Below are 15471 nucleotides of genomic sequence, written 5' to 3'. Positions count from 1 at the left end.
AATCCATTAAATGACTGCAATGCACTTCTTTTTATGATAGAAAATATTAATACAATGCACAAATTAGGTTAAAAATGCAAATGAATAAATAAACATGATGTCCACTGAAGTCCACTTTTTGGCACTTTTGGAAAAGAGAATTTGAATCAAATGTTAAAGCAGATAATAGGAAAATATATTTAATAGCCTAATTTACATAAGACTATTCAGAGTTGGATATTTTTAAGATGCCATAAATCTAGTATTCTGTGAATGACAAAGCCATGACTCTGTCCATACCCCATAAGTGCTACACATACCAAGAAAGCTTTCCATTTGTTGAAAGGGCATTTCTTGGTCAGTGTATTCCTGATTTCTTCAAAACAAGAAACATTCTCTAAGGAGCTTATGATCTTAAAAAATGAAAAGAATACACTGTTAATCCAGTAATTGACTGCAATGCACTTCTTTTGATGATGGAAAATATTAATACAATGCACAAAATAGGTTTAAAATGTAAATGAATAAATAAACATGATGTCCACTGAAGTCCACTTTTTGGCACTTTTGGAAAAGAGAATTTGAATTACATGCTAAAGCAGATAATAGGAAAATATATTTAATAGCCTAATTTACATAAGACTATTCAGAGCTGGATATTTTTAAGATGTCATAAATCTAGTATTCTCTGAATGACAAAGCCATGACTCTGTCCATATCCCATAAGAGCTACACATACCAACAAAGCTTCCCATTTGTTGAAAGGGCATTTCTTGGTCAGTGTATTCCTGATTTCTTCAAAACAAGAAACATTCTCTAAGGAGCTTATGATCTTAAAAAATGAGAAGAATACACTGTTAATCCAGTAATTGACTGCAATGCACTTCTTTTGATGATGGAAAATATTAATACAATGCACAAAATAGGTTTAAAATGTAAATGAATAAATAAACATGATGTCCACTGAAGTCCACTTTTTGGCACTTTTGGAAAAGAGAATTTGAATCACATGCTAAAGCAGATAATAGGAAAATATATTTAATAGCCTAATTTACATAAGACTATTCAGAGCTGGATATTTTTAAGATGCCATAAATCTAGTATTCTCTGAATGACAAAGCCATGACTCTGTCCATATCCCATAAGTGCTACACATACCAACAAAGCTTCCCATTTGTTGAAAGGGCATTTCTTGGTCAGTGTATTCCTGATTTCTTCAAAACAAGAAACATTCTCTAAGGAGCTTATGATCTTAAAAAATGAAAAGAATACACAAGAAAAATCATGCGTTGGCCAGTGCGACACATACCAACAAAGCTTCCCGTTTTTTGAAAGGGCATTTCTTGGTCAGTGTATTCCTAATTCCTTCAAAACAAGAATAATTCTCTAAGGAGTTTATGATCTTAAAAATTGAATACAAACTATGCGTTGGCCGGGGATCGAACCCGGGTCAACTGCTTCGAAGGCAGCTATGCTCACCACTATATCACCAACGCTTCCTGGTTTTTAAAAGGGCATTTGTTAGTCAAATCTGTAAGCCACAACACCTGATTGTATGATTTCAATGCTCTACACTGTTAATCCATTAATTGACTGCAATGCACTTCTTTTGATGATGGAAAATATTAATACAATGCACAAATTAGGTTAAAAATGCAAATGAATAAATAAACATGATGTACACTGAAGTCCACTTTTTGGCACTTTTGGAAAAGAGTATTTGAATCAAATGTTAAAGAAGATAATAGGAAAATATATTTAATAGCCTAATTTACATAAGGCTATTTAGAGTTGGATATTTTTAAGATGCCATAAATCTAGTATTCTGTGAATGACAAAGCCATGACTCTGTCCAAACCCCATAAGTGCTACACATACCAAGAAAGCTTCCCATTTGTTGAAAGGGCATTTCTTGGTCAGTGTATTCCTGATTTCTTCAAAACAAGAAACATTCTCTAAGGAGCTTATGATCTTAAAAAATGAAAAGAATACACTGTTAATCCAGTAATTGACTGCAATGCACTTCTTTTGATGATGGAAAATATTAATACAATGCACAAAATAGGTTTAAAATGTAAATGAATAAATAAACATGATGTCCACTGAAGTCCACATTTTGGCACTTTTGGAAAAGAGAATTTGAATCACATGCTAAAGCAGATAATAGGAAAATATATTTAATAGCCTAATTTACATAAGACTATTCAGAGCTGGATATTTTTAAGATGCCATAAATCTAGTATTCTGTGAATGACAAAGCCATTACTCTGTCCATATCCCATAAGAGCTACACATACCAACAAAGCTTCCCATTTGTTGAAAGGGCATTTCTTGGTCAGTGTATTCCTGATTTCTTCAAAACAAGAAACATTCTCTAAGGAGCTTATGATCTTAAAAAATGAAAAGAATACACTGTTAATCCAGTAATTGACTGCAATGCACTTCTTTTGATGATGGAAAATATTAATACAATGCACAAAATAGGTTTAAAATGTAAATGAATAAATAAACATGATGTCCACTGAAGTCCACTTTTTGGCTCTTTTGGAAAAGAGAATTTGAATCACATGCTAAAGCAGATAATAGGAAAATATATTTAATAGCCTAATTTACATAAGACTATTCAGAGCTGGATATTTTTAAGATGCCATAAATCTAGTATTCTCTGAATGACAAAGCCATGACTCTGTCCATATCCCATAAGTGCTACACATACCAAGAAAGCTTCCCATTTGTTGAAAGGGCATTTCTTGGTCAGTGTATTCCTGATTTCTTCAAAACAAGAAACATTCTCTAAGGAGCTTATGATCTTAAAAAATGAAAAGAATACACTGTTAATCCAGTAATTGACTGCAATGCACTTCTTTTGATGATGGAAAATATTAATACAATGCACAAAATAGGTTTAAAATGTAAATGAATAAATAAACATGATGTCCACTGAAGTCCACATTTTGGCACTTTTGGAAAAGAGAATTTGAATCACATGCTAAAGCAGATAATAGGAAAATATATTTAATAGCCTAATTTACATAAGACTATTCAGAGCTGGATATTTTTAAGATGCCATAAATCTAGTATTCTCTGAATGACAAAGCCATTACTCTGTCCATATCCCATAAGAGCTACACATACCAACAAAGCTTCCCATTTGTTGAAAGGGCATTTCTTGGTCAGTGTATTCCTGATTTCTTCAAAACAAGAAACATTCTCTAAGGAGCTTATGATCTTAAAAAATGAAAAGAATACACTGTTAATCCAGTAATTGACTGCAATGCACTTCTTTTGATGATGGAAAATATTAATACAATGCACAAAATAGGTTTAAAATGTAAATGAATAAATAAACATGATGTCCACTGAAGTCCACTTTTTGGCTCTTTTGGAAAAGAGAATTTGAATCACATGCTAAAGCAGATAATAGGAAAATATATTTAATAGCCTAATTTACATAAGACTATTCAGAGCTGGATATTTTTAAGATGCCATAAATCTAGTATTCTCTGAATGACAAAGCCATGACTCTGTCCATATCCCATAAGTGCTACACATACCAAGAAAGCTTCCCATTTGTTGAAAGGGCATTTCTTGGTCAGTGTATTCCTGATTTCTTCAAAACAAGAAACATTCTCTAAGGAGCTTATGATCTTAAAAAATGAAAAGAATACACTGTTAATCCAGTAATTGACTGCAATGCACTTCTTTTGATGATGGAAAATATTAATACAATGCACAAAATAGGTTTAAAATGTAAATGAATAAATAAACATGATGTACACTGAAGTCCACTTTTTGGCACTTTTGGAAAAGAGTATTTGAATCAAATGTTAAAGAAGATAATAGGAAAATATATTTAATAGCCTAATTTACATAAGACTATTTAGAGTTGGATATTTTTAAGATGCCATAAATCTAGTATTCTGTGAATGACAAAGCCATGACTCTGTCCATACCCCATAAGTGCTACACATACCAAGAAAGCTTCCCATTTGTTGAAAGGGCATTTCTTGGTCAGTGTATTCCTGATTTCTTCAAAACAAGAAACATTCTCTAAGGAGCTTATGATCTTAAAAAATGAAAAGAATACACTGTTAATCCAGTAATTGACTGCAATGCACTTCTTTTGATGATGGAAAATATTAATACAATGCACAAAATAGGTTTAAAATGTAAATGAATAAATAAACATGATGTCCACTGAAGTCCACATTTTGGCACTTTTGGAAAAGAGAATTTGAATCACATGCTAAAGCAGATAATAGGAAAATATATTTAATAGCCTAATTTACATAAGACTATTCAGAGCTGGATATTTTTAAGATGCCATAAATCTAGTATTCTCTGAATGACAAAGCCATGACTCTGTCCATATCCCATAAGTGCTACACATACCAACAAAGCTTCCCATTTGTTGAAAGGGCATTTCTTGGTCAGTGTATTCCTGATTTCTTCAAAACAAGAAACATTCTCTAAGGAGCTTATGATCTTAAAAAATGAAAAGAATACACTGTTAATCCAGTAATTGAATGCAATGCACTTCTTTTGATGATGGAAAATATTAATACAATGCACAAAATAGGTTTAAAATGTAAATGAATAAATAAACATGATGTCCACTGAAGTCCACTTTTTGGCTCTTTTGGAAAAGAGAATTTGAATCACATGCTAAAGCAGATAATAGGAAAATATATTTAATAGCCTAATTTACATAAGACTATTCAGAGCTGGATATTTTTAAGATGCCATAAATCTAGTATTCTCTGAATGACAAAGCCGTGACTCTGTCCATATCCCATAAGTGCTACACATACCAACAAAGCTTCCCATTTGTTGAAAGGGCATTTCTTGGTCAGTGTATTCCTGATTTCTTCAAAACAAGAAACATTCTCTAAGGAGCTTATGATCTTAAAAAATGAATAGAATACACAAGAAAAATCATGCGTTGGCCAGTGCGACACATACCAACAAAGCTTCCCGTTTTTTGAAAGGGCATTTCTTGGTCAGTGTATTCCTAATTCCTTCAAAACAAGAATAATTCTCTAAGGAGTTTATGATCTTAAAAATTGAATACAAACTATGCGTTGGCCGGGAATCGAACCCGGGTCAACCACCAACGCTTCCTGGTTTTCAAAAGGGCATTTGTTAGTCAAATCTGTAAGCCACAACACCTGATTGTATGATTTCAATGCTCTACACTGTTAATCCATTAATTGACTGCAATGCACTTCTTTTGATGATGGAAAAAATTAATACAATGCACAAATTAGGTTAAAAATGCAAATGAATAAATAAACATGATGTACACTTTTTGGCACTTTTGGAAAAGAGAATTTGAATCAAATGTTAAAGCAGATAATAGGAAAATATATTTAATAGCCTAATTTACATAAGACTATTCAGAGTTGGATATTTTTAAGATGCCATAAATCTAGTATTCTGTGAATGACAAAGCCATGACTCTGTCCATACCCCATAAGTGCTACACATACCAAGAAAGCTTCCCATTTGTTGAAAGGGCATTTCTTAGTCAGTGTATTCCTGATTTCTTCAAAACAAGAAACATTCTCTAAGGAGCTTATGATCTTAAAAAATGAAAAGAATACACTGTTAATCCAGTAATTGACTGCAATGCACTTCTTTTGATGATGGAAAATATTAATACAATGCACAAAATAGGTTTAAAATGTAAATGAATAAATAAACATGATGTCCACTGAAGTCCACTTTTTGGCACTTTTGGAAAAGAGAATTTGAATCACATGCTAAAGCAGATAATAGGAAAATATATTTAATAGCCTAATTTACATAAGACTATTCAGAGCTGGATATTTTTAAGATGTCATAAATCTAGTATTCTCTGAATGACAAAGCCATGACTCTGTCCATATCCCATAAGAGCTACACATACCAACAAAGCTTCCCATTTGTTGAAAGGGCATTTCTTGGTCAGTGTATTCCTGATTTCTTCAAAACAAGAAACATTCTCTAAGGAGCTTATGATCTTAAAAAATGAAAAGAATACACTGTTAATCCAGTAATTGACTGCAATGCACTTCTTTTGATGATGGAAAATATTAATACAATGCACAAAATAGGTTTAAAATGTAAATGAATAAATAAACATGATGTCCACTGAAGTCCACTTTTTGGCACTTTTGGAAAAGAGAATTTGAATCAAATGTTAAAGCAGATAATAGGAAAATATATTTAATAGCCTAATTTACATAAGACTATTCAGAGTTGGATATTTTTAAGATGCCATAAATCTAGTATTCTGTGAATGACAAAGCCATGACTCTGTCCATACCCCATAAGTGCTACACATACCAAGAAAGCTTCCCATTTGTTGAAAGGGCATTTCTTGGTCAGTGTATTCCTGATTTCTTCAAAACAAGAAACATTCTCTAAGGAGCTTATGATCTTAAAAAATGAAAAGAATACACTGTTAATCCAGTAATTGACAGCAATGCACTTCTTTTGATGATGGAAAATATTAATACAATGCACAAAATAGGTTTAAAATGTAAATGAATAAATAAACATGATGTCCACTGAAGTCCACTTTTTGGCACTTTTGGAAAAGAGAATTTTAATCACATGCTAAAGCAGATAATAGGAAAATATATTTAATAGCCTAATTTACATAAGACTATTCAGAGCTGGATATTTTTAAGATGTCATAAATCTAGTATTCTCTGAATGACAAAGCCATGACTCTGTCCATATCCCATAAGAGCTACACATACCAACAAAGCTTCCCATTTGTTGAAAGTGCATTTCTTGGTCAGTGTATTCCTGATTTCTTCAAAACAAGAAACATTCTCTAAGGAGGTTATGATTTTAAAAAATGAAAAGAATACACTGTTAATCCAGTAATTGACTGCAATGCACTTCTTTTGATGATGGAAAATATTAATACAATGCACAAAATAGGTTTAAAATGTAAATGAATAAATAAACATGATGTCCACTGAAGTCCACTTTTTGGCACTTTTGGAAAAGAGAATTTGAATCACATGCTAAAGCAGATAATAGGAAAATATATTTAATAGCCTAATTTACATAAGACTATTCAGAGCTGGATATTTTTAAGATGCCATAAATCTAGTATTCTCTGAATGACAAAGCCATGACTCTGTCCATATCCCATAAGTGCTACACATACCAACAAAGCTTCCCATTTGTTGAAAGGGCATTTCTTGGTCAGTGTATTCCTGATTTCTTCAAAACAAGAAACATTCTCTAAGGAGCTTATGATCTTAAAAAATGAAAAGAATACACTGTTAATCCAGTAATTGACTGCAATGCACTTCTTTTGATGATGGAAAATATTAATACAATGCACAAAATAGGTTTAAAATGTAAATGAATAAATAAACATGATGTCCACTGAAGTCCACTTTTTGGCACTTTTGGAAAAGAGAATTTGAATCACATGCTAAAGCAGATAATAGGAAAATATATTTAATAGCCTAATTTACATAAGACTATTCAGAGCTGGATATTTTTAAGATGCCATAAATCTAGTATTCTCTGAATGACAAAGCCATGACTCTGTCCATATCCCATAAGTGCTACACATACCAACAAAGCTTCCCATTTGTTGAAAGGGCATTTCTTGGTCAGTGTATTCCTGATTTCTTCAAAACAAGAAACATTCTCTAAGGAGCTTATGATCTTAAAAAATGAAAATAATACACAAGAAAAATCATGCGTTGGCCAGTGCGACACATACCAACAAAGCTTCCCGTTTTTTGAAAGGGCATTTCTTGGTCAGTGTATTCCTAATTCCTTCAAAACAAGAATAATTCTCTAAGGAGTTTATGATCTTAAAAATTGAATACAAACTATGCGTTGGCCGGGAATCGAACCCAGGTCAACTGCTTGGAAGGCAGCTATGCTCACCACTATACCACCAACGCTTCCTGGTTTTTAAAAGGGCATTTGTTAGTCAAATCGGTAAGCCACAACACCTGATTGTATGATTTCAATGCTCTACACTGTTAATCCATTAATTGACTGCAATGCACTTCTTTTGATGATGGAAAATATTAATACAATGCACAAATTAGGTTAAAAATGCAAATGAATAAATAAACATGATGTACACTGAAGTCCACTTTTTGGCACTTTTGGAAAAGAGTATTTGAATCAAATGTTAAAGAAGATAATAGGAAAATATATTTAATAGCCTAATTTACATAAGGCTATTTAGAGTTGGATATTTTTAAGATGCCATAAATCTAGTATTCTGTGAATGACAAAGCCATGACTCTGTCCATACCCCATAAGTGCTACACATACCAAGAAAGCTTCCCATTTGTTGAAAGGGCATTTCTTGGTCAGTGTATTCCTGATTTCTTCAAAACAAGAAACATTCTCTAAGGAGCTTATGATCTTAAAAAATGAAAAGAATACACTGTTAATCCAGTAATTGACTGCAATGCACTTCTTTTGATGATGGAAAATATTAATACAATGCACAAAATAGGTTTAAAATGTAAATGAATAAATAAACATGATGTCCACTGAAGTCCACATTTTGGCACTTTTTGAAAAGAGAATTTGAATCACATGCTAAAGCAGATAATAGGAAAATATATTTAATAGCCTAATTTACATAAGACTATTCAGAGCTGGATATTTTTAAGATGCCATAAATCTAGTATTCTCTGAATGACAAAGCCATGACTCTGTCCATATCCCATAAGTGCTACACATACCAACAAAGCTTCCCATTTGTTGAAAGGGCATTTCTTGGTCAGTGTATTCCTGATTTCTTCAAAACAAGAAACATTCTCTAAGGAGCTTATGATCTTAAAAAATGAAAAGAATACACTGTTAATCCAGTAATTGACTGCAATGCACTTCTTTTGATGATGGAAAATATTAATACAATGCAAAAAATAGGTTTAAAATGTAAATGAATAAATAAACATGATGTCCACTGAAGTCCACTTTTTGGCTCTTTTGGAAAAGAGAATTTGAATCACATGCTAAAGCAGATAATAGGAAAATATATTTAATAGCCTAATTTACATAAGACTATTCAGAGCTGGATATTTTTAAGATGCCATAAATCTAGTATTCTCTGAATGACAAAGCCATGACTCTGTCCATATCCCATAAGTGCTACACATACCAAGAAAGCTTCCCATTTGTTGAAAGGGCATTTCTTGGTCAGTGTATTCCTGATTTCTTCAAAACAAGAAACATTCTCTAAGGAGCTTATGATCTTAAAAAATGAAAAGAATACACTGTTAATCCAGTAATTGACGGCAATGCACTTCTTTTGATGATGGAAAATATTAATACAATGCACAAAATAGGTTTAAAATGTAAATGAATAAATAAACATGATGTCCACTGAAGTCCACTTTTTGGCACTTTTGGAAAAGAGAATTTGAATCACATGCTAAAGCAGATAATAGGAAAATATATTTAATAGCCTAATTTACATAAGACTATTCAGAGCTGGATATTTTTAAGATGCCATAAATCTAGTATTCTCTGAATGACAAAGCCATGACTCTGTCCATATCCCATAAGTGCTACACATACCAACAAAGCTTCCCATTTGTTGAAAGGGCATTTCTTGGTCAGTGTATTCCTGATTTCTTCAAAACAAGAAACATTCTCTAAGGAGCTTATGATCTTAAAAAATGAAAAGAATACACTGTTAATCCAGTAATTGACTGCAATGCACTTCTTTTGATGATGGAAAATATTAATACAATGCACAAAATAGGTTTAAAATGTAAATGAATAAATAAACATGATGTCCACTGAAGTCCACTTTTTGGCACTTTTGGAAAAGAGAATTTGAATCACATGCTAAAGCAGATAATAGGAAAATATATTTAATAGCCTAATTTACATAAGACTATTCAGAGCTGGATATTTTTAAGATGCCATAAATCTAGTATTCTCTGAATGACAAAGCCATGACTCTGTCCATATCCCATAAGTGCTACACATACCAACAAAGCTTCCCATTTGTTGAAAGGGCATTTCTTGGTCAGTGTATTCCTGATTTCTTCAAAACAAGAAACATTCTCTAAGGAGCTTATGATCTTAAAAAATGAAAAGAATACACAAGAAAAATCATGCGTTGGCCAGTGCGACACATACCAACAAAGCTTCCCGTTTTTTGAAAGGGCATTTCTTGGTCAGTGTATTCCTAATTCCTTCAAAACAAGAATAATTCTCTAAGGAATTTATGATCTTAAAAATTGAATACAAACTATGCGTTGGCCGGGAATCGAACCCGGGTCAACCACCAACGCTTCCTGGTTTTCAAAAGGGCATTTGTTAGTCAAATCTGTAAGCCACAACACCTGATTGTATGATTTCAATGCTCTACACTGTTAATCCATTAATTGACTTTAATGCACTTCTTTTGATGATGGAAAATATTAATACAATGCACAAATTAGGTTAAAAATGCAAATGAATAAATAAACATGATGTACACTGAAGTCCACTTTTTGGCACTTTTGGAAAAGAGTATTTGAATCAAATGTTAAAGAAGATAATAGGAAAATATATTTAATAGCCTAATTTACATAAGGCTATTTAGAGTTGGATATTTTTAAGATGCCATAAATCTAGTATTCTGTGAATGACAAAGCCATGACTCTGTCCATACCCCATAAGTGCTACACATACCAAGAAAGCTTCCCATTTGTTGAAAGGGCATTTCTTGGTCAGTGTATTCCTGATTTCTTCAAAACAAGAAACATTCTCTAAGGAGCTTATGATCTTAAAAAATGAAAAGAATACACTGTTAATCCAGTAATTGACTGCAATGCACTTCTTTTGATGATGGAAAATATTAATACAATGCACAAAATAGGTTTAAAATGTAAATGAATAAATAAACATGATGTCCACTGAAGTCCACATTTTGGCACTTTTGGAAAAGAGAATTTGAATCACATGCTAAAGCAGATAATAGGAAAATATATTTAATAGCCTAATTTACATAAGACTATTCAGAGCTGGATATTTTTAAGATGCCATAAATCTAGTATTCTCTGAATGACAAAGCCATGACTCTGTCCATATCCCATAAGTGCTACACATACCAACAAAGCTTCCCATTTGTTGAAAGGGCATTTCTTGGTCAGTGTATTCCTGATTTCTTCAAAACAAGAAACATTCTCTAAGGAGCTTATGATCTTAAAAAATGAAAAGAATACACTGTTAATCCAGTAATTGACTGCAATGCACTTCTTTTGATGATGGAAAAAATTAATACAATGCACAAAATAGGTTTAAAATGTAAATGAATAAATAAACATGATGTCCACTGAAGTCCACTTTTTGGCTCTTTTGGAAAAGAGAATTTGAATCACATGCTAAAGCAGATAATAGGAAAATATATTTAATAGCCTAATTTACATAAGACTATTCAGAGCTGGATATTTTTAAGATGCCATAAATCTAGTATTCTCTGAATGACAAAGCCATGACTCTGTCCATATCCCATAAGTGCTACACATACCAACAAAGCTTCCCATTTGTTGAAAGGGCATTTCTTGGTCAGTGTATTCCTGATTTCTTCAAAACAAGAAACATTCTCTAAGGAGCTTATGATCTTAAAAAATGAAAAGAATACACTGTTAATCCAGTAATTGACTGCAATGCACTTCTTTTGATGATGGAAAATATTAATACAATGCACAAAATAGGTTTAAAATGTAAATGAATAAATAAACATGATGTCCACTGAAGTCCACTTTTTGGCACTTTTGGAAAAGAGAATTTGAATCACATGCTAAAGCAGATAATAGGAAAATATATTTAATAGCCTAATTTACATAAGACTATTCAGAGCTGGATATTTTTAAGATGCCATAAATCTAGTATTCTCTGAATGACAAAGCCATGACTCTGTCCATATCCCATAAGTGCTACACATACCACCAAACTTCCCATTTGTTGAAAGGGCATTTCTTGGTCAGTGTATTCCTGATTTCTTCAAAACAAGAAACATTCTCTAAGGAGCTTATGATCTTAAAAAATGAAAAGAATACACAAGAAAAATCATGCGTTGGCCAGTGCGACACATACCATCAAAGCTTCCCGTTTTTTGAAAGGGCATTTCTTGGTCAGTGTATTCCTAATTCCTTCAAAACAAGAATAATTCTCTAAGGAGTTTATGATCTTAAAAATTGAATACAAACTATGCGTTGGCCGGGAATCGAACCCGGGTCAACCACCAACGCTTCCTGGTTTTCAAAAGGGCATTTGTTAGTCAAATCTGTAAGCCACAACACCTGATTGTATGATTTCAATGCTCTACACTGTTAATCCATTAATTGACTGCAATGCACTTCTTTTGATGATGGAAAATATTAATACAATGCACAAATTAGGTTAAAAATGCAAATGAATAAATAAACATGATGTACACTGAAGTCCACTTTTTGGCACTTTTGGAAAAGAGTATTTGAATCAAATGTTAAAGAAGATAATAGGAAAATATATTTAATAGCCTAATTTACATAAGGCTATTTAGAGTTGGATATTTTTAAGATGCCATAAATCTAGTATTCTGTGAATGACAAAGCCATGACTCTGTCCATACCCCATAAGTGCTACACATACCAAGAAAGCTTCCCATTTGTTGAAAGGGCATTTCTTGGTCAGTGTATTCCTGATTTCTTCAAAACAAGAAACATTCTCTAAGGAGCTTATGATCTTAAAAAATGAAATGAATACACTGTTAATCCAGTAATTGACTGCAATGCACTTCTTTTGATGATGGAAAATATTAATACAATGCACAAAATAGGTTTAAAATGTAAATGAATAAATAAACATGATGTCCACTGAAGTCCACATTTTGGCACTTTTGGAAAAGAGAATTTGAATCACATGCTAAAGCAGATAATAGGAAAATATATTTAATAGCCTAATTTACATAAGACTATTCAGAGCTGGATATTTTTAAGATGCCATAAATCTAGTATTCTCTGAATGACAAAGCCATGACTCTGTCCATATCCCATAAGTGCTACACATACCAACAAAGCTTCCCATTTGTTGAAAGGGCATTTCTTGGTCAGTGTATTCCTGATTTCTTCAAAACAAGAAACATTCTCTAAGGAGCTTATGATCTTAAAAAATGAAAAGAATACACTGTTAATCCAGTAATTGACTGCAATGCACTTCTTTTGATGATGGAAAATATTAATACAATGCACAAAATAGGTTTAAAATGTAAATGAATAAATAAACATGATGTCCACTGAAGTCCACTTTTTGGCTCTTTTGGAAAAGAGAATTTGAATCACATGCTAAAGCAGATAATAGGAAAATATATTTAATAGCCTAATTTACATAAGACTATTCAGAGCTGGATATTTTTAAGATGCCATAAATCTAGTATTCTCTGAATGACAAAGCCATGACTCTGTCCATATCCCATAAGTGCTACACATACCAAGAAAGCTTCCCATTTGTTGAAAGGGCATTTCTTGGTCAGTGTATTCCTGATTTCTTCAAAACAAGAAACATTCTCTAAGGAGCTTATGATCTTAAAAAATGAAAAGAATACACTGTTAATCCAGTAATTGACGGCAATGCACTTCTTTTGATGATGGAAAATATTAATACAATGCACAAAATAGGTTTAAAATGTAAATGAATAAATAAACATGATGTCCACTGAAGTCCACTTTTTGGCACTTTTGGAAAAGAGAATTTGAATCACATGCTAAAGCAGATAATAGGAAAATATATTTAATAGCCTAATTTACATAAGACTATTCAGAGCTGGATATTTTTAAGATGCCATAAATCTAGTATTCTCTGAATGACAAAGCCATGACTCTGTCCATATCCCATAAGTGCTACACATACCAACAAAGCTTCCCATTTGTTGAAAGGGCATTTCTTGGTCAGTGTATTCCTGATTTCTTCAAAACAAGAAACATTCTCTAAGGAGCTTATGATCTTAAAAAATGAAAAGAATACACTGTTAATCCAGTAATTGACTGCAATGCACTTCTTTTGATGATGGAAAATATTAATACAATGCACAAAATAGGTTTAAAATGTAAATGAATAAATAAACATGATGTCCACTGAAGTCCACTTTTTGGCACTTTTGGAAAAGAGAATTTGAATCACATGCTAAAGCAGATAATAGGAAAATATATTTAATAGCCTAATTTACATAAGACTATTCAGAGCTGGATATTTTTAAGATGCCATAAATCTAGTATTCTCTGAATAACAAAGCCATGACTCTGTCCATATCCCATAAGTGCTACACATACCAACAAAGCTTCCCATTTGTTGAAAGGGCATTTCTTGGTCAGTGTATTCCTGATTTCTTCAAAACAAGAAACATTCTCTAAGGAGCTTATGATCTTAAAAAATGAAAAGAATACACAAGAAAAATCATGCGTTGGCCAGTGCGACACATACCAACAAAGCTTCCCGTTTTTTGAAAGGGCATTTCTTGGTCAGTGTATTCCTAATTCCTTCAAAACAAGAATAATTCTCTAAGGAATTTATGATCTTAAAAATTGAATACAAACTATGCGTTGGCCGGGAATCGAACCCGGGTCAACCACCAACGCTTCCTGGTTTTCAAAAGGGCATTTGTTAGTCAAATCTGTAAGCCACAACACCTGATTGTATGATTTCAATGCTCTACACTGTTAATCCATTAATTGACTTTAATGCACTTCTTTTGATGATGGAAAATATTAATACAATGCACAAATTAGGTTAAAAATGCAAATGAATAAATAAACATGATGTACACTGAAGTACACTTTTTGGCACTTTTGGAAAAGAGTATTTGAATCAAATGTTAAAGAAGATAATAGGAAAATATATTTAATAGCCTAATTTACATAAGGCTATTTAGAGTTGGATATTTTTAAGATGCCATAAATCTAGTATTCTGTGAATGACAAAGCCATGACTCTGTCCATACCCCATAAGTGCTACACATACCAAGAAAGCTTCCCATTTGTTGAAAGGGCATTTCTTGGTCAGTGTATTCCTGATTTCTTCAAAACAAGAAACATTCTCTAAGGAGCTTATGATCTTAAAAAATGAAAAGAATACACTGTTAATCCAGTAATTGACTGCAATGCACTTCTTTTGATGATGGAAAATATTAATACAATGCACAAAATAGGTTTAAAATGTAAATGAATAAATAAACATGATGTCCACTGAAGTCCACATTTTGGCACTTTTGGAAAAGAGAATTTGAATCACATGCTAAAGCAGATAATAGGAAAATATATTTAATAGCCTAATTTACATAAGACTATTCAGAGCTGGATATTTTTAAGATGCCATAAATCTAGTATTCTGTGAATGACAAAGCCATGACTCTGTCCATATCCCATAAGTGCTACACATACCAACAAAGCTTCCCATTTGTTGAAAGGGCATTTCTTGGTCAGTGTATTCCTGATTTCTTCAAAACAAGAAACATTCTCTAAGGAGCTTATGATCTTA

General features: G+C 32.3%; 2 non-coding genes across 2 annotated transcripts; both read right to left on the bottom strand.

Moving 5' to 3' along the window:
* Nucleotides 1–1403: 1403 nt before the first annotated feature.
* TRNAR-UCG (transfer RNA arginine (anticodon UCG)) lies at nucleotides 1404–1475 on the bottom strand. The gene has a single exon. It is a non-coding gene; the product is annotated as a tRNA-Arg (tRNA).
* A 6354-nt stretch (nucleotides 1476–7829) lies between these two features.
* TRNAG-UCC (transfer RNA glycine (anticodon UCC)) lies at nucleotides 7830–7901 on the bottom strand. Its single transcript has one exon. It is a non-coding gene; the product is annotated as a tRNA-Gly (tRNA).
* Nucleotides 7902–15471: the final 7570 nt, after the last annotated feature.

The sequence above is a fragment of the Taudactylus pleione genome, unplaced genomic scaffold (genome assembly GCF_031769625.1).
Source record: "Taudactylus pleione unplaced genomic scaffold, aTauple2 ptg000467l, whole genome shotgun sequence".
NCBI classification, from domain to species: Eukaryota; Metazoa; Chordata; class Amphibia; order Anura; family Myobatrachidae; genus Taudactylus; species Taudactylus pleione.
Note: the sequence above shows the minus strand (reverse complement) of the source record. Positions and strands in the feature narration are given on the sequence as shown.